This window comes from Larimichthys crocea, chromosome III, assembly GCF_000972845.2.
Source record: "Larimichthys crocea isolate SSNF chromosome III, L_crocea_2.0, whole genome shotgun sequence".
In the NCBI taxonomy this organism is placed as follows: Eukaryota; Metazoa; Chordata; class Actinopteri; family Sciaenidae; genus Larimichthys; species Larimichthys crocea.
In genome coordinates, this window is record NC_040013.1 from 28,265,473 (window position 1) to 28,285,521 (window position 20,049).

The window sequence follows — 20,049 nt, forward strand, 5'->3', positions numbered from 1 at the left end:
TCTGCTTGCATAATAATACTTTATGTCTCCCTGTAGAGCAGCCACAGAGCACAAACATTCCTGCAGCTTGAAGTAATAGTGTTTTTTTTTTGTTTTTTTTGCTCAAGGGCACGTCTGCAGAGCAGATGCGTGCAGGTTTCAGGAGTCCCCATTAATTGATGGTGCATTTAACCTTTAACTGCTGCTGATAGGAATAAAGCAGTGATTAAAGATTTCAATCTGCATTCTGCCACGACAATTTAGATCAGACGGGTTTTTTTTTTTTCCCCTTTTCCGCGAATAAACAACGTGGTTTCAGACGCTTGGACGCCGAGCATCTCTATGGTAACAGTCCTCAATTACCGATGATTGGCCAACCCGTGGGAATGTTTCTATTCCCTCAGTACAGTGATTGGTCGGTGGGCGGTCTGTGCAGTCTGACAGTCTGCAGCGTTCCGGGTTATTGTCAGTCTCGGCAGCTCGGCACAAGGGCAGGACCGCATCCCGGAGCTGCCTGAAGCAGCTAGCTCTTTATTCAGACGTAACCGTTTCTTATTTGGTTAATACACCAAAGAGAGCGTCTCGGAGCATCGCTATCGAGGTTACTCCACAGCCTCAGCTGGAAATCTGAGTCTGAATCGGGAGGCAAGACATCTCAGAGAGGCTGCCGACACCACGGAGAAAGTGACGGACGGAGCAGAGCCTGATCACCGGGATTTTACATCGTATCAGTTTAGGATATTTCAGGCAGCTGCTTTGGCCCAGCCTTGATCTCTTTCAGGGTACCTTCACACTATATTGCCTAGATAATATTACTAACATTTGCATGATTCACTTCACCCGAGGTCGTCTATAAGTGAGCAGGCGGACCACTTTAAACCCATGCGTAACAGCGGTGGATTTTGGAATACTGCGTAGCAGTTCAAGCATCCAGTCTCTTTTTCCGATTGACAGTTTGTGTTATTTGGAGATATCTACAAGCGAAGAGAAGAGAGAGAGCAACCAGGACCTTTTTATACTGTGTTCCGGAGGCTAAACGTTCAAAAAAACCCGAAGCGCACTTGGTGCGCAATCCTACCGAGGACGCTCCTGAAATTGCCGACCTGCGCTTTTGCCCTCGAAAAAAAAAAAAAAAAAAAAAAAATTTGGCAGCCGAGTCGAGAAAAAAGGCAAAGCTTATTAACTTTGCATGCTAGGGGCTGTAGTGTGGAATCTAATTCGCAGGGTTACCGGTGTATTTGCATACCATCGGAAGAGGAGGATAAACTTAATCAACATTTGACATCGACAAAGCGGCTGCTGGATTTTGAAGAACAGAATGAATTCTGTTTAATTTTGGACCACAGAAGTGTGAGGCAGATTGCTCAGTGAATGCTACAATCTGCATGGAGTTCTAGTCTGCACTACGGAGCAATTTATGGTAAATATATATTCTGTTTTTTTTGTCTTTCAGATGCTTTGGGTCATTCATTGTAACCATTAGTTGCTGCCAGAGCCTCGGTGGATGCTTTTTTTCGGGGGGATGGTAAATAGAGGAGCAGCAGAACATAACGAATGTTTGTAAATGCTCCCTTTTTTTTCACATAACGATGTCTCAAGATTTAAACCCCCTTTGTTTCCATGCGTGACCCACCAATAAAGGAAGTGTTGTAAAAAAAAATCGACTTGTTAGAGAGCCGCTCCCGAATGGCTTTAGGAACTGCTTTGATGTGTAATATTGGTCTTTTCAAGTATGGGTAGCAATTAAGTGTATTGTCGAGGGTCTTCCACCGCAGGCACCACAGGCAGGAATATGTGGCACTAGAGGAGTTGCGGCTCAGAGCAAAAGGTGCGAATTTTTCATCTGTACGCCCCCGTGCGTCACTGCGTGTGTGTGTGGAGGGCGACTCTGCTGTCTGCTGCAATTAGTGATTTTTCACCCGGGAGTGTTAATGATATACAATCTCTCTTTATATTGTGGCACAGCTTTGTCTTTTTTTTAAATGAGGGGACTCGTAAAATTCACAGAGACGTGTGCGTAACGCTGTAAAACTTTTCACTTTGTGGCACGGCGACATGGATGATGCTCTGTGCTGCATTGAGGTCTGGAGGCAATTTGTCATTGTCCTGTGAATTCTTCAGCAAATTTGTCCTCTGCAGCTCAGGCCTGGAATGCAAATAGAGAAGTCTGATTATCTTGAATGTAACTAAAGTCCACGTTTTTTTATTTTTTATTTATTTGAATATAAATGCTGGCTGATAAAGTTTAGGCTGTGTGAACTTTGAGCCTTATGGGGTTGCTGAGGTTGGCTTTGCAATATTTAACTTCATCGCTCACACACACTGCACATAAATGAGCCTGCACATTATGCTGACTGTGCAGTGAGAAAAGCTGCACACAGTATGTTTTATCATTAGACTACAAGCATCCTCAAAATTTATCTTCCTCTCTGGCTCCAGTCATTCTCTCTCCAGCAGCCCTGCAGACAGGCAACTCGCTGAATGTAATATGGGCCCCTACAGCAGGGCAGGCGCCCCCACAGTCAGGGCACCTGCCATAGAGCCTTCCTGGCTGTATTGAATAAAACATCCAGTGATGTATGAGGCAGGGGCTGCACCCGAGGGGGCAGAACTGCCTCATTTACTTCCTCCACTCTGCGCCTGTGACCTGCTGAGCAAATTGTGCTCATATTAGCTCTGCGGCTGCTCCTCACCTAAACAAATAGTCTTCCCAGCATAATGCTTGCCTTAACTCAACATGATGGTTGGACAAGGCAGGGGAGAACGAAATGGCAGCAAAGCTTTAATATCTAGGTCACTGAATTACCTTTTGGAGTTTGTAGCTCTTGTTTTGCCTCTTTATTTTCTGGCTTGCTGTTAGATCTCTGCAACACTGGACCTTCAAGTGTCCTGCTGCAAGACTTTACTCACATTTCGTCTTCCTCTTACTTTCACCACGTTTCCTGTTGCTCTCAACTCTCCAACAAAAGCAAAAATCCCACGAATTAAAAAAAGCAACACGAGCGGTTTCCCGCTTGAAAACTTGTGTTGCGTTAATGCAGATCACACCAGCACTTTATTGGATACGACTTTCACTTCCTGATGTAATTATGAAAACCTAAATTACTAAAATAAAATCTGATTTATGATGGCAACAGTTGGAAGGTGGGGAACATATTTCTGGCATCTATCTAAAAGAAGCCTGACGTTTTTATCAATCTGCAACTCAAATTGCATATCAGTTTGGTTGATTGATAGCGTTTGGGTTCCTTACTGTATTCTTTGCTTATTAAAGTGCCTGCCTGAAGTGAATAAGTGAGCTGCACTCATGAATATCGTTAAAGTCGCTGAAGTTTAATTTCCTGCACTGTGTATTAATCTTTTTTAATCCCTGCATGGTTTGATTGTCTCAACACCTACCCAGAGGCAGCAAAACTCATTTTGGCACTTAAGATTAGTAAAATAGTAGATACAGATGTGTGTGTGTGTGTGTGTGTGAGAGTGTGTGTGTGTGTGTGTGTGTGTGTGTGTAATACTAAAGATCTACCCACCCCTGAAGTGTCTAAGCAAAGCATGTCCATTCTTGTGTGGACTCTATTAATGTGTTTCTTTTTATTCACACAAATCAAATCACATTTAAAAAACAGATTTTCTGTCCACAAACTCCATTTATAGAAATAGGAAATATACTGCAGATGTAAATTAACATGAAAAGCATTTTCTTCTCCTGTCTAAGAAAAGAAAAGACAAGCAGCTCCCAGCGCGAAGCTTCTCAACTTGGAAATCTAACCGGACACTTAAAGGAACATGAATGTTTTTCTCTCAAAGCCATGTCATCAGCAGCTCATTAGAAACCCGATCAAAGTGTTTCATATCAGTAAAGCTCTGTAACGCTCTTTGTTGTAACACTTTTCATGTGCTGGCAAACAAACGAGACGTGCCCTTTCTTTTACGTCTACAATATTACGCCGTAGAATATAAACTCTGTTGTCCTGGCAGCGAGACTTGTCTCGCGCATCAGTACTCAAAACATTTCACATAAATGATTGTGGAGAAACAAACACACCCTACACGCAGTCAGTGCGCATAAATGGAAATGAGAACGATGCTCAGTTTTCCAGCACACGGCTTGTGCATGAGCATCAGCATGTGATGACCAAGTCAGAAGATCGGACTCTTTTAAATGCTTCAGGGTCACTATGGGCAAAGTATGGCGTCTCAGTTTTCAAATCAGCTATACATGGTACATCTGAAAACCTGCTTTTCACACGTTATTGACCTTGTCCCTGTGAGTTATATCATGGTTTACATTCAATGAATACCTGTTTAATTGTGTGATGCAGCCATGAGATTCCATTTATATGCCGAGAGATATGAAGTTCACACGAATGAAGAGAAAGTCTTCAGTAAGATGACTGAGATGTGTCTCCAGCTTCACTTGTGGCCATCTTGTTTTCACACACAGGAGCGTTTTGTTTGATGTGGAGCAGCTCCATTAAAAATAGACTTACAGGCATGTGATTACGTACATGCACCCCTGCAGAGTTTCTGATGGCCGCTACATGTTAGTGAGACGCTGTGTGGTTTTTTTTTTTTTTGCTTGTTGCCCCACAGATGATTTCCTCTTATTTTGGCTGTAGTAAAAGGTTTACCTGACCTGCTGCGATGGTACATGTTGGCAGCTCTTCATCAGGGTTATCTGCAGCCACTTAGCACATGACGGACAGCGATGATCATACGACCTCCTCCCTCGCTTCCCCTCTCACCTCCTGTCAGACTGAATGGAAGTCACGTCTCGCCCCGGCCCCCGAGGTTAATGTATAGCCTTTTAATTTGGAAAAGGTTAGGTCGGTCAGTCCATTTTTTTTTTTTGCTCTCAGGCATGTGAAATATAATCAACAGGAACTGTGCAGTTTATATGTGGTTAATGAGTACAATAGCATAGAGGGGCTGAGTGCTGTGCAGTTTATAGTTTGTTCCATAACCCAGCCAGAAAAGTGAGGGGAGGCATGCTCCTTCTAAAAGTGTTCTTGGGGGAAGAAAGAGAATAAAGCAAATCTGACAAGCTCTCCAACAGCGAATTTGCTCTCCTTAAAAACAATGCCGCTCTTGCCTTCCTCATGGTCACATTGATTTGTTCTGGGTGACAGTGCAGGCTGCTGTGAAATCACCCCAGCGCCATTGATCTCAAGGAGAGGAGGAGGAGAGGGGAATGAGAGCCTGGCGACAGTGAGCAACATGGGAAAATTCTCAGTGTGCCCTCCTCAACCTTAACCAGTAATAAAATGAAGGCCTTGGTTACTATCAGATCAGCCCCTGCTGTACGTCTTCAGCCACTGTATCGCAGTCTAGTCTGCGATTTGATTTGTTTTGGAGGCCCGTACATGCTGTTTGATTTGCTATTGTGCCTCGCCATGTTTCACATTATCAGCTGAACTCTTTATTGCCACTGTTTTCCATGCCAGAAGCAAGGCTGTTTTTTATCTCATGCAGGCCTCTGATTAATCTCTCCCTCTATGCTGGTGTACTTTAATCTTGAATGGGAGCTATCTGATTCTCCTCGGCTATTGAGGAAGATCAAACTTTAATGGAACAAGGAACTGCACATCATCCTAATCTCCATCTCCCTGCATTTTGGTTGACTGCTCTCCCTCGGGCTTTGTAGCTTTCTGCAGAAGCAGGAAATACATCAGACAGATAAGGTGTTTTCTCTTCATGCTTTGGTAATTTATTCCCTGTTGACAATGGCCACCACTTTACATCTCTGCTGTTTGATTACCTGGTCGAAGGAACAGCAAGCAGGGGAATTGATTGACACTTACAAATGGCTATCCTGTATGACCTGAACGTGTGAAACTTTTCCGGATGCTTTAATTGGGGTTCCTTCACAGCTCAGTCACTCCGCAGGAAAACGTGCTTCCCCTGTCTTTATTTATCGACACGCGAGCGATGTGACCTACGTCATCTGTCTATAATAGCCTGAGGCGAGATACGTCAGCCGTATGGATGTATTAAAGTTCAATGTGTTTGATTACACTGCTGCCAATCCAGGAATTGGTTATTGACTGCTATTCCCTCTATTCAGTTCCTCCATATCACTGAATAACAGTGCACATTATGCTGACCAGCATCCTGACTGTTACCGGCACGATGCATATTGTTGCAAATGGATAACACTTATGGGGTGTCACACCTACCACAGACGGTTTGTGTCTGTGACAAAAAGAGGCTATTACCCAATTCTAAGGCGGGTTGCTGTAAGGTAATGAAATTTCCACTGACTGGAGAAAACAATGTTGTCTGGTCCAGATTGTAATTGCAGAACCCACCTCACCATTTTCCTGAGTTCAGCGTGAATGCAACACGATTTAATAAAACTCTGGAGATTTTTATCATTTATTGCCAGGCCTGGCAGCCGCATCAGGCGGAGTAAGCTGAGGCTTGCACAGATAAAACTCGTTCAATTTACTTGTTGAATTTTAACCAAGCCGGAGACCATTTACAAGAGAGCCAGCATGTGACCCATAGGGCGGTGTTTATGTGTTTGTATAGGGCTGATGCAGGTCAGCTATATTGTTAATATAAAGCCACCATTTCCTCAATCTAAAAAAGAGGAGTAGCCTGGAATTTCCGTCATTTCCTCCAATGTTATTATTTGTGTCAAGAAAGGGTTGAAAATCTGTGGGATATTAGGCCCTCAGGCCACAGAGCTTCTGTGTGCCTGCTTCCACTCACATACAAAAACATAGGAACATTGACATGAGGACATGTATGGACACACACACAGACTTGGAGACACACACACACGCGCGCACACACACACACATACTCCTAGCCCTGTTTTATTACCTCCTGCCTGCTGCTGGAATTGCTTTCCTCCCTCGAGTGAGCCTGGCAAAGCCGGCTTTATTGTGTTAACCTATTTGTGTGTCAAGAGCGATTGCAGCGTTCTTTATCTCTGTTTGTATTCGGACTGGGAGACGGCAGAGAGAGAGAAAGAGAGCGAGGAAGAGGGAGAGAGAGTGACAGAGGCAGTGAGTGAGGGAGATGGAGGTGGAGTGGGGGGGGTTTGCACAGGAGCCAGGCAAGCCACCGGAGTTAGACGGATGGCCAGTCACCTCGCTCCACTCTGGAGGATAATGACTGGTTGCTTAGCAATAACCCACCCCCACCCACTTCCAGACTTGCATCCAGAGTAATCACTTTTTTCCTCTAAAAGATTTCATATATAATTATAAGCCCACTGCCGGCCTTTGAAATCTGCCTAATGGGTCTTTTCATTTATTTAGCAGAGTGGGTCGAGGGTGCGAGCTGGAATTGGAGATTTTACTGAGTGTGTGTTTGTGTTTGTGGGGTGCTTATCAACTCCTGATTATTCTGGGTTGCAAAATTGTGTGTGTGTTTGTCAGCGTCTGCTTTGTGTTGAGTGTTTGCTGGAGTTTGACCGCGATTACAACTAGGCCAAAGCTACATTTCCTGCTAGATATCTGCTGCTGTACGACCTTTGACCTCTGAGTGCTGCGGCAGCAACGTTGCATTTGAATAGACTCATCCGCACAAGCAACACACATTCATATATTCAGGTTTTTTTTGATGGGCGACCAGAGGCTATGAGTGCTTCTTCTCGTGAGCTCTTAGTTTTATTAACATTTTTATTGAGTTGAACAAATTGCTGACCTTTTGTGGCATAATGAATAGCCCGGCCTGCTTAGGAAAAATGAGAGTTTTGGCAGAAGTGACTGGCATCAATCCAAGCTGTTTAACTCATGATTTGCTGTGTGTTTATTCAGCAGGTGACAACATTTAATACCACTGAGTGTTTTCCAACATTTCAATTCTTTTCCCACTGCTTTTTTCCCCTCATATTTTAGCTCCTCGGTCAGGACGTTAATCTATAGGCTGTCTTTAATCTGCACTGTCCTCCAGCAGGTCTCTATAATTTTAGGTAACTGTGTTTTTAAGTGGCAGGATAAAGGTATAATATCTGAACACGACCCCAATTTAAACTGCCTTTCATCACCAGCAGCCACTAATGTTGGCACCAAGTCCAGAGTCGTTTTTATGCCCAGCCAATTATCCTCTCTGCTTTTGAAAATAGATTTTTTCCCCCCTCCACTCTTTTATGAAGGAGTAAAAAATTAATTTGAAATTCCCTTTGAAGTTCATTTTAAACTTTTACTTGTTTATGATGGCATTAAAAAAACAGACCTCGTGGATCAAATGAAATGTGCCTGTGTAGCCAGTTGATGTTGTATTAGACTGTTTGTTTATGGAAATTACAATTTACAAAAAAAATCTCTTTTTTGTTATTGGATCTTCTTCAAATAATGTCAGCCGTGTCTGATAGTTACCCATCTGTGCTTTCTTTCCATATCCTGTTCTGTGCCATCTTTCCTTATACAGGCTCATGCACCATTGCTAAAACTGACAGCTATGCACGTCCTGGGAACTTCATACAGATAAACTAAACATACACCGCCCCCCCATCTCCATGGCATGCTTCTGTGGCTGCGTCTATAGGAACAGCTGTCCAGCTGTCACCGTAGCCAGCCAGTCAGCCGCTCTCCAAGGCAACATCTGTAGAGACTGAACGCACAAGGGCAGCCTGCCGTTCTCTGCTCGTCCCCAAAGACCGTGGAAGTGTGTCAGGCCTTTTGGCTGCACATTACCGCTGACCGCATCAACCGTATCACTGAGTTTTGATTGAACGTTATCTGCTCCTGTGCCACTTAAATAAGCTCCGGCAGGCATCACACTGTTATTTTTTTGTCACCGACTTACAGCGATCTGTTACTGAAGCGATTCGTATTATCACAACAGTTCCTAAAAACAAAACATGTGACTCTACAGCCCCCACCCCCCCCAAAAAAAGGACAGAACAACACACCACATTATCGTATCCATTAATAGTCATCTGGATGGATGTGTGTGTGCGCGTGTGTGTATGTAAACAAAATCCCAGCGAGCAAGGTGCAATGGCCTGGAACTGACGAGAACCCACTGGGAGACTCTCTCCTTGATGTAGCCCCCCTCTCCCGCCTCTCCACCATCTTTTCCTCCTGGCAGCGGAGTGACGGTGAGGAGGGAGGAGGAGGGAGGAGGAGGCGGCGGCGGCGGCGGTGGGGAAGGGGGGCACAGAGCCATGTGAGTGGGGAGATGAACGGAGCTGTGGCCCCCTCTGTCAGCCACAAACTAGGATCAGGGAGATCACATGGGACTCTCCTAGGATGAGCAAAGGGAAGAAGGGAGAAAGCAGCTGTTCTGTGTTTTTCTCTTACTTCTTCACCAGCTCGCTTGTGTAATTTTTTTTTTTTTCACCCTCTCCGCCGTCTTCTCTGAGGCTGCCATTAGCTTCTGTCATGCTCTTTTTTTTTTTTTATGATGGGCTTGTCTTTAAAGAAGGAAATGATTTGCTGCTGTAGACACGGATAAGATGAAAATTAGCCTTTTTAAAAGTGTCATCATTCCTGTGTCTGCTTGTTGTTTTTAGGAACTTTTTTTTAAAAGGACTTGATTTCTTCATCAGTCCTCTTGGTAACCGAGGCCCTCTCAGGCATACTGTGCCTCTCCCCACAGACAGCTGCAGACTCATACAGGCTCTGGGCGAAGTTTGATGGATCCTGTTTACTGGAGCTGAGAGAATGCCTGGGTATCTCAAATTAAGTGTCACTTAAAGCTTGTCTTTTAGTCAGCTTTCCATTTTGTTCCCCCATCTCTAGTGACAGCACAGTGCTGCCAATTGTAACAGGGATTGAGAGGAAGACATTTGGTGATTACACATTCTGTCATGATTGAGGGGTGAAGCCAGCAACTCCAGGCAAAAACCAAATTCCATAAGGCTGCAGTGAAATCTCTCCACCCATAGTGAGTTACACTCAAACAGCCCCTGTCCTGATGACAGGGAAATCGCCTGCTCATGACTTATCGTTTTATCATTCAAATTTACCCCATTGATGCGCGCCGCTGTGATTGACAGCTGGGCTTGAAAGCCACGGCTATCTCAATTGAGCTGCGGCAGCCAGTTGGTAACTGTGACAATGGTCTCTCCTCTTTGCCTTGTTTTCGCACTTTTTCTGCTGTCACAGAAACCTCACTGATTGCTTCTCTGCCAAGACAGCATCCTATTAATCTTTTAAATAAGGGCCGCAGCCCAGCAGTATTGTTTGCAGAAAACCGAGAGGACCTTGTGAGACCACACTGAAAGGAAAAAAGGGGGCAACTGGGGCTGAATCTGTCTCATTGTGGCAGGAAAGCTGAGCCTCCTTAAAACCAACAATATTAGAAATCTAATAGCTGCTGTGGAGATAGATAGTCCTGAGGTCTGAATATAGCCAATGTAGCTCTCTGGCCCCACCTGATAACTCTGCGGGCTCTCTCTCTTGTCTTTTGCCGCTCTCAGCTTTGCTCTCCAGGTGCATTCTGTGCTTTTATCTGCATCGTGGCACTCTGAATAAAAGCCTCTGTGTTTATGGCCATTTTCTTTTTCTATGCACTTATTGATCCCTTTCAGCATGGTTGGACTACGCTTTAATTTTTTTTTTTTTTTTTTTTTGGGCTCAACCCGCATAACAGTGGCACATTCTGAAATGGCAAACCATTGATGTATTGTGATGTGACCTAGGGAAGGAAGAATAGCAGCTCTACCCTTTGTCCCTCTGTACTTAGCTGACAATTTGTTAGACGGAGACACACACATGAATGAAATAACAGTGTCCTCGCTCAAACTTGGACAAGATTTTTCTGTTTTTTAAGAAAGATATCTCTCCTCCGCCTCGCCTCTTTCAAAAGACTTTCTGCACTCTCTGATTTCATGGCTTTTGTGTTTAATTAGGTGTGATTTGTGAACATTTCCCAAGTGGTAGGAAGTCTTTTTTTTTTTTTTTTTTTGAGTCTCTGTACTTCCTCGTCAAGTGGTTGTTAATGGTGAATTGCTGCAATGCTCCTGACACCTTCTGCTTTGTAGTGAGTGCCTTCCTATGCAAAATGGCCCCATAAACCAAACCTGTCAAGTATGAGGAACATGTGGCAGTATTCAGTATCTCAGTAGTTGGGGATGTTTATGACATTTAAAGATCCTTCCTCATGTCTTTGTCTCGTGTCTGGCCATGGAAACCCAGTGATGCAGGGCAACCTAGACGACTAATTGACTCCTAGGTCAGAGCCACATGATAGCAAGACTGTTGGTCAATGGAAATTGATATACTTTCCCCTACAGGGAACCACAACTGCTTTGTGATCATCTGTGTGATCACGCATCCATGCATGAGCGTTTCGGCTTAGTTGTTCATCCTCTGTGGCTCACAGTCGTTCCTCCACTTTGAACAGCAAATCAATCCATTAATAACGACTTCAAAAGCATATAACGCCACTATTTATATAAGCATTAATCTGGCACCTCCCTGTAATCTCACATGATGCTTCTGTGAGAACACTGAGAGTCTGGAAAAATAAAGAATTGGTGAAGTAAAACGTCTGTTTTTTAATTACTAGAGTGAAATGTGGCCCGGTTGTGTAATATTTGACAATTTTAAGTGTATCCACTGAAGTATTTTATGAAAAAATGTCCTCAAGGCGCTGCAGCTGTTTGCAGTGGTAAAGGTTTTCTCTCCTCTCTGTGTGTAAAGCCTCACTGCAGTGCTTTTTTTTTTTATCAACAATGAAGTTATCTGTGCCTGATGTGCAGCTTTTTGTGCATGAAGACGAGCGAGTGTCTGTAACAGTTGGTCCTTGAATGCGCGTTAAACCGCGAGGCTGTGTTTCCTCTGAACCTGCAAACAGTGTGCACACAGGGAGATGTCTTTTTGTTCTTGTTTGCAGGTTAAACACAAACACCGCTGTCCCAGATTCACACACAAGCACCCTCAACCTGAGTTTGATCCCCGACAACCAGCCTCACACGCAGCCACGAGCCTCCTCCCCTCCGCCCTTCATCCGAAAAAAGAGATTCTCTCAGTTCCTCCAGTTTCAAAGCGCTTGCATAGCTCGGCTGTGTTGAAGCATGCTCCTCCTCCCTGACCCCTCCTCTTGGAGACGGCACTCTTGACCTGCTGCCCCATTGTTTCCAGCGGGGATGGATGAGGAGCCGCCTCTGCCGGCGCGATCCTTCACTCAATAGCTGCTCCATCTGTTGACTGCGTGACTCTGGGTTACAAGCAGGGATTTTGCTCCGTCTGTGCAGGGTGTGAAAGGAGCTATCTCAGGGGGCTTCCTGAATAGGGTTTTAAAACTGCGGTAGCAGGGTGTTGTGATGCCCCTCACACCCCACCCCACCCCCCGCTACACCTCCATAAGCCCAACACAGCCGGCTGGGTGTGTGCAGGATGAGAGGCCTTCATTGTGCCTGTTCACAGGCCCCTAGGCAACAGGGTCACCTTGTCCCCAAACAAATGCTGCCCTCAGTGGGATTGTTGGCACTGCATGTCTGTGTCTCTGTAAAGGGGGGAGTGGGTATTTGAGTATAAGAATGCATCATCAGGAAGAGGGCAGAGGCCTTGGCTGTGAGGACATTTATCTAACATCTCTGCCTTTCACATCAAGGCCTATTCAGTGCAGCCCGTCTGCGTCAGGCTTTCAAAGGACATCAGAGTTAGAGAAACACTCTGGGCTGCTTTACAGGTCAAACTGCTCTCACTGAGCATTTAGGGTAACAAAGCTGCTGATGTCATTTTCTATTTCTCTTGTAAATTCAGTTTCGAATGGAAAAAAAAACAAAAAACAGCATTATCTGTTGTTTTGTCTCTCGTGAATTTGAGTTCCTGTCTCTCAAAATAGTGAAACAGCACCACTTTGGCTTTTTTTTGTTGTTGTGAGGCTGCTCTGCTTTGTGATACGTTCTCTTTAACAGAGAATCTTTGTGAACAAAAAAACAAATCTGTGGCTGTTTTGACTGCTGGTTCACCTTCGGTAATTAATGTTGAAATTGCAGTCTGCCAGACGTTTGTGCTGAGGTCCTCTGTCTATCTGCGTGGGAGTTATTTGGCAATTTCTCTTAATTGAAAATAAGCAAGATCTTGCCCTCTAGGATCCCTTTCTTTCTCCTAAATTAAATTCCCATCAGCTAAAAGAAAAACCTGTGTTTGGGATGAGTTTTGTCCTTTAATGCAATACAGATCCAAATAGTTGTACACATTTATTATGTCTAGGCTTTTAAACGCTTTCTTTTTCTCTCTCCTGTGGCTTAGCTTTCTTTTGACAGTGTAAATAAGTCAAGTGTTGTTTCTATCTAATGGGGTGGTCCTCCTGCTTTGTCTCCTCTTGCCAGGAGCTTAGTCCTATAGAGGCACAGCTAAGCATCCTCATCTGCCTTGTTTCCTGTTCCTTTCTTTTATCACACAGCCACAGCTTCACCACTGGGGGGCCTGGACCCCTCAGCTGTCACAGGATGTCCCCAACACACCTTTACCTCAGCTAGCAGGATCCACACTCCTTGTGTCTTTCTGCATAAGTGTTTCACCTGCACTTTTTTCCTCGGGGCTGAGAAAAGACAAAGTGAGCAACAGTATCAGACAAGACAGGCAGGCGGTTGGTTCAGGTGTGGAGCCCCCACCTCACCAAAATAAGACAGAGTTAAAGGAGGAGGGGATTGTTGAGTGGAATGAGTGGATGTAGAAAACTGCAGTGACAGCAGAATGAATAAATTGAAAAACTCTCTCATTGTAAATTGTCTATCGCTCGTGACAAACGATCTGATAGGCGAGCGGCCCGGGTTTCCGACGCATCCGTCCCAATAGAGCTGTGAATAACTGGTCTATCTCCACACTGCTTAGCACTGGCCCCGCACTTAATAATTCATACAGTGTGAAATATTTTCCCCGGTACAGATATGCCAAAGAGCTGCCGCCAGCAGGCGGGGGCGGTGAAGGGGGGTGTCCCTGCGGTGCTAATTTGGGGGATGGTGACGTGCATAGATTTCTAAGGGGGCTCTAGTTTAGAGGAGATGCCACAGACACATTTGCTCTCCTGTATGCTCTGTCTGCTATTGGAAAGAGCTGAGCAGGAGATTCAGAGAGTGAGACAGAGAGAGTGCAGTTGACATTTAACTCATGGCTGATCTGCCTGGAACCGGGGACAGAGAAGGAAAATACATTTCCATTTAAGCTGACTGAACACAGTTATCAGTGACAGTGGGGACAAAGGGACGCTGTAAACCTGCTAAGTAGTTTTTGCTGTTTGCCCCGGTGAGTGTTGTGGTCGCAGTTGACATTAGTGGCAGCAGGTGTCTGTGGACACCTGGTTTATGTCTCCTGTTTCCATCAGGTGACTCGTCCTGCCTCGAGCTCCTGTAGGAGCTCAGCGGCCAAAAGCGGCTCTCATGGTCCCTGACCTTATTGTCCCCTTCATTCACACCGCTGAGCTCACACCACCTTATTCTCCACGGCAATGAACCCAAAGCTATAATGCCTGTGCTCACATGGGCGTGCACGAGCGCGTGCAGATGTGTGCCGGCTTGTGATAGTGGCATGCCATGTGTGTGTGTGTCATTTTTGTGCAACGCTGGTGTGTGGTTTTGTCTGTGTCGTTCCGCAGCTCAGTCCTGTACAAACTGGGTTTTTATGGTTCGCATTCAGGCCCTGATACCAATTATGCAAACTATTAAAAATTTAAGGAGGACAGTCTTTTATAATTTAATCCTAAAGTAATAGATTCTATTAAAAATGCATGAGAGGAGCTTTATAGATGGAGCTAGAATTAGTGTCTATCAAAGAGTCCAGTCAAGGATGCAGAGGGAATGGGCGGCAGGAGTGGTGGTATTGCCTCATTATTCAAATAGGATATGATTACCATAGAGCAGGAGTCCCTCAGAGCTGAAGCAGAGCTCGCCGGCCACTCTGATCACAAACAGGAGGAGTCTGGTTGAGCTCCTTCGAGGGAGGTCTCCCTTTTTCTGATGAAATGAAACTGATTTCAGATTTCCTGTCTTAACTTTCGCAAATGGGATTCAAAGCGGCATATGATTTGTTGTGGTTTAAAGCTTTCTGCCGTCGAAATACCCTTTTTTTGTCTTCTCGGGTTTCTCCTCCCTGGTGTTTCACTCGAGATTGTTTAGTCTTGTCCTTGCTGAGAGCTTGTAGAAGGTGTTCAAGCATGAAAACAGGAAGCCTGCAGTGTTGTAACTTAATGGCTCATGCAGCAAGCGAGCAGCAGACCTTTTACTGGCCTCTGTACTCCTTGGTTTACCCCACAGAGCTTCCTGGACAGGTGGAGAGCAGAGTGAAGACTTTCCACAGCGTATGTGCTGTTTCTTAACAAAGCAGACATATTTGCGCTGTTTTACTCTTAAACGTGTCAGTCGTTTTGTGCTCCACTTTATCCTGCTCTGGCAGGGGAGCGAGCTAAACAGTTTTTATGCACCGCAGGTTTTATGGAGTACAGATAGCAGTTGTTGTCACTCCGTTGTCACTGTGACTTGCTTCAATAATTACAGGCAGAGAACTGCGGTGACTCGGATACCAAAACTTTCTGAAAAGGCTCTGTGCTTATTAATGTGCTGCAAGAAGCGGATTGAAGAAAGCCAATAACAATTGGAAAACTCATGAAGCTTATATGGATTTTAAGTCCTGCCTCTGAGGTAAATTCCTCGCCTTTTTGATGTAATGGTTGCCTGTTTATGGAATAAATCCGATGGGCTTAATCGATCATCTCCGTGGAAAGGTCAAGAGGAGAATCTCTGGTGTTTGAAGTGCTTATCCCGTGGAGGAGTGCCAAAAATGTGACACCTCCTTATGAGTGGGAGGCGGCAGGCAGATTAGTGACGGACAGGGTGGCCCAGGGGGATGATTTAGGGAGATTCAGCTCTAAATACTCTGCATATATCAGAGAGAGAGGGAGAATTATAAGCTGCCTTCCCCCAATCCACTATTTTCAACAGAAAAGCATATTAGTAGATTAGAAAAAAGTAAATTTCCCCCACCCCCCCCAAAAAAAGAAGAAGGGGAGAGAGAGATGAAAACAAAGGGATCACAGCTGGCGGTGAAAGGTGAACAAAAGTTTATTTGTCCTAAAGCTCCTGTCCACGCTTCCTGTTTAATGTTGCTTGAAGTTACCGGTCGGTTTCATCCCTCTGCAGTCTAATCTAATCTGGAGTGGGTGGCTGTGGGCAGCGTCTGTGCTCCGAGTTGAAATAGGGCTTTCTCTCTGCCTAATCCTCTATCCAGGGATCACTCAGTAGGGTGAAGACAATTACCAGCCAGCTTTCTCATGCTAATGGAATCTCTAACTAGATCTTGCAGAAAGAGGGAAAAAATAGATGGAGGAGAAGCAGGGACAATGGCGCAGAAAGATGACCCAACTAAAATGGGTTTTTAGATTACCATTTAATTATTGATAGAGACCCAGTTGTAAGGCCTAAGGTCAGGATTTGGAAAGCATTTTCTCAGAAAGGAGATAGATTATCAAGTTATTTTGGTGTGTGTGCTTGTGTTGGAGGGGGTGTTGTCTCAGGAAGTTGCTGAGACAGGACTGATGTCACCGACATATCATCAGCTGTGTGCCAGGTAGTCTGCCTTTCACCTTTTTATCACCTGCCTCCAGCAAGGTGTCTGGAGTGGTTTTAAATTGCATTAATATGCAGGAATTTATAGATTGCCTCCCTTGGCATTTCTGCAGGGAGGGGAAGAGCGTATTACAGTCTCCATCTGCACTAATTACTGGGTCTTGGCAGTGTTACCTGTCTCTTGTGAAGGACAAACCAAGGCACGGAGCAGTAACACACAGAGCAGAAGGAGCTCATCTGCTGGGGAGTCTTCAGGAAGAGGGATGTCTCCAGGGCATTTTTACTCTGATATGTTTGATGTGTTGGGAGCCTTGACTACCATAAAAAATCTCTGCAAGCAACATCAATAAACTAAATGGCTTCGTCCAACTTCCTTCATCTAGAGCTCAGAGAGAAAAGCTAACAGGCTCACGCTCAAACTGTTGTAGTTAAATGTATCAGCATATATCTTCTGTTAATCCTGGTGGAAACTTAAATTGACTGTCTCCGGTGTCTCAGAAGATTTAAAGTCATGGCAGCTCAAGAGTAAATCTTAACAGGTGTGCACCAACCGTGTTCTCCTTGAAGTGTTTTTCTGAGACCTGAAACCAGAAAGCAAGTCTTTGGTCCACCAAATAAATCACAGGAGCAACAAAATGTATCAAAAATCCTTGAGAGGGAAGAGATAATCAGTCTGCACGTATGCCGTTATCTCCGTGATGACCTCGCTTCTCAATTCTCTCCGTGGCTGGTCAAACTCACCGATAACAGGCGCCCTTATCTGGATACCTTTGTCATGGAAAGCATCTAGCATTTAAAATCATTACAGCCTGCCCACTTTTTTCAGTTTCCCCAATCACTGAGCAGTGACACCAAGACCTTGCCTGTGAAAACGAGATCAATGCTTTAACTCTTTGCAGCTCGTCGGCTGCCAGGCTGCCAGGTTTTTGCATCAAATCTGCATGCAGTAATTCCTCAGCTCGCTGTGGGTTTCTCAGGTTTCTGTGTTTGTCTGTCGGGCCTGTCAGAAAGACTTCTTGGATTGCTGCTGCACGAACATCTTGCTGGTGTTTGTGCCATCTGTGCCTTTAGCCAGCAGGTGATTACCAACTGCAGCCTCACCTCCCACTCTGTCCAATTGGATTCTCTCTGCTGGCATGGTCAGGGCCAGCTTTCAGAGGGAGCAGGATGACAACAGCTGGATAGCACACATTATGGAGTAAAGGGAAAGGCTGCTGAGTCTCAGCGGCAGAAACTGCAATGAGGAGGAAAATATGTGGAGAAAAATGCCTGCTTCCTCTCCCAACTAGCTTAGCTGTGAGCACTAGTGTCATCCTCTCTTTTATAGTCCTTAATATCCAGCTGAGCTAAAATGGCTTTGTCACACTTCAGATATATCAAATAAGATCAATGTCAACATTTCAATGGTGCTCCATTTGATTGCCTCGTGGGCTCCACAACATACTAATGTTATGCATGACTGAGTATTGAATCACCCTCCAGTGAAAGACGGCAGAGTTGTCCTTTGGACCATGGGAACTGAGGTCACCTTAGGCTGATATTTGAAGTCAGGCTTCAGCAAGTTAGATGAAAAAAAAATCACATTCTTTAAATTTAATTATATTTCATTGATTTATTGAACACCCATTAATAAGCATATATTTCTAGGGAGGGCGATTTCGCGTGAAGGTTTTCTCCCCATCTCTCTCTCTCTCTCTCCTTCATTTCTCTTGCCTGCTCACTCCATTTCATCATAAATTGACATAAGCCTTTTCTTTGAAGTTCAGGAGCCAAGCTGAGGAATGACAGCACAACAAACAATGAACAAAACACGAAAAGACAATGAACACTGTTTGAATATTCAAGTGAGCCACCGTAGGATGGGTAGAGAGAGAGAGCGAGGGGAAAAAAAAAAAAAAAAGAGCCCTTGTTATATTGTTGTTGTGTTAAGCCGTGAATGGACCTGTCTGTGACAATAAAGGATTGTGTCACATCGGGATAAGAAATTTTGCAATATCAACAATGCTTTACAAATGGTGTGTAATAAGGTTTACTGAGAAAATATAAATCCTAGCATGAAAACCAAGGAAGCACAGCTCATTTTTCACATTTGGCTGAAGTTACTGTGGAGGGTTCATGATTTATGTTTGAAGGTCCTGCCTGGTGAGGTTGCAACTGCAGCAGAAATTGCGAAAAATAATCTGTATTTCAGAGTGATACTTAGCTTTTAATGCAGTCACATTTGTATTCAATTAGCGGCAGTCCTCTGGTGTATCTGTGATCAACAGTTTAGTCTAAACTCCACAGCTACCCTCTACATCTGTTCAGTATGTCACAACATTCACAGGGTTTCTGTGTGAAAGTGGTATTAGATGACAACTGACGCTGCCGCCTTACAAAACAATACAAGAAAGGCTGAGGCAATAAGAGGAGAAGAGGATGTGTTTCCCCTGTGGTTTGTCTGACAATCTTAAGCCACGCTCTCATTGCTCAAACTCCCTCGCTGGCATCAGCAGGAGCACAGAGGCTCAATCATGTTGTAAGAGCACCTTGGTTGCACTGTGCTGGAAATGAACAGATTTTACCGAGGGGACTCTCCCAGCGTGGGATCGCAGGCTCGTGTTGGGTTTCAGACTGGTGATTAGCGTGCAGGATATTCAACTGAATTAGAAATACAAGGCGACAACGGTTACGACTTGTGGATGTTGTTTTTCGTAGTTGCGTTTTACATCTCGGTGCTCTTTGACCAGTTTTAATTTGGATCAAGAAAACATTTGCCGCTTTATGAAGCCACGGATGAAATGTTGCATCCGTTGTGACGGCTCTTGTCACGCTGCTATTTTTACTGTACCATTCTGTTCAGCTTCAAGCTTAATGACTTTGAACATTGGTTTCAATTAAACGTGATTTTTCATGCTCTTTATGGCTTCTTTTATAATGAATATATCTCAGCTGTCATAGCCTCTATTAGACTCTTCTCTACCATTTTCTGCAGTCTGGTTCTTCCTCACTGTTTAGACATTTTTCTCCTCTGTCAAGTCTGCAGTAAAGCACATAGACATTTCTGAAAGACACTCTAAACATGCTTTACAAAAATGTTTATCCAGGTTGACTATGCCCTCAAGAAAGAGCAACAACAGAACATCTTACATTCTCATTTTGCTACATGGTAAACTTACATTTTCTTGCACTGTCATAACCCATACATAATTGATTGGTTATATATACTTGTTTGTAAACCTCACATGCCATCAGCTGATGTTGAGGTCAAGCTAATCGGGGCTTGGCTTACTTTATGTCCCTGTAGACTTCTCACCTATAGTGTAGGTGTAAAAAGAGCCGTATGCAGAGACTTACATAACGTATCCTTTGGTAAACCTTACCAAATGCTGCATATGTAATACTTAAGAGAATTGCAGTCTCAGGTTGTTTCCAAGCAGTGAAAGATGTGTTGTTTTCCTCAGTAGCTTGAGTAGGCATGGTAGTCGAAGAACAATATATGGAGACGTTTTTTATTTTAAAATCATGCAAGGTGTATGCTGTAAATCCAAGGACTCACTAAGATCTACCACAACCACCTGTAGGCTAATATCTAACAACACTATTTGATTGGTGGACCT

At 44.4% G+C, this 20,049-nt stretch overlaps 1 protein-coding gene across 1 annotated transcript in view; it reads left to right on the plus strand.

Annotated features, from left to right (window-relative positions):
• Positions 1-378: 378 nt before the first annotated feature.
• The window catches only part of fam222aa (family with sequence similarity 222 member Aa), a 46,713-nt gene continuing 27,042 nt past the window's right edge, over positions 379-20,049 (plus strand). The window contains exon 1 of the mRNA XM_010733735.3: positions 379-1,399. The gene's annotated coding sequence lies outside the window, so the exon portion shown is untranslated. The remainder of the gene's footprint in view (positions 1,400-20,049) is intronic.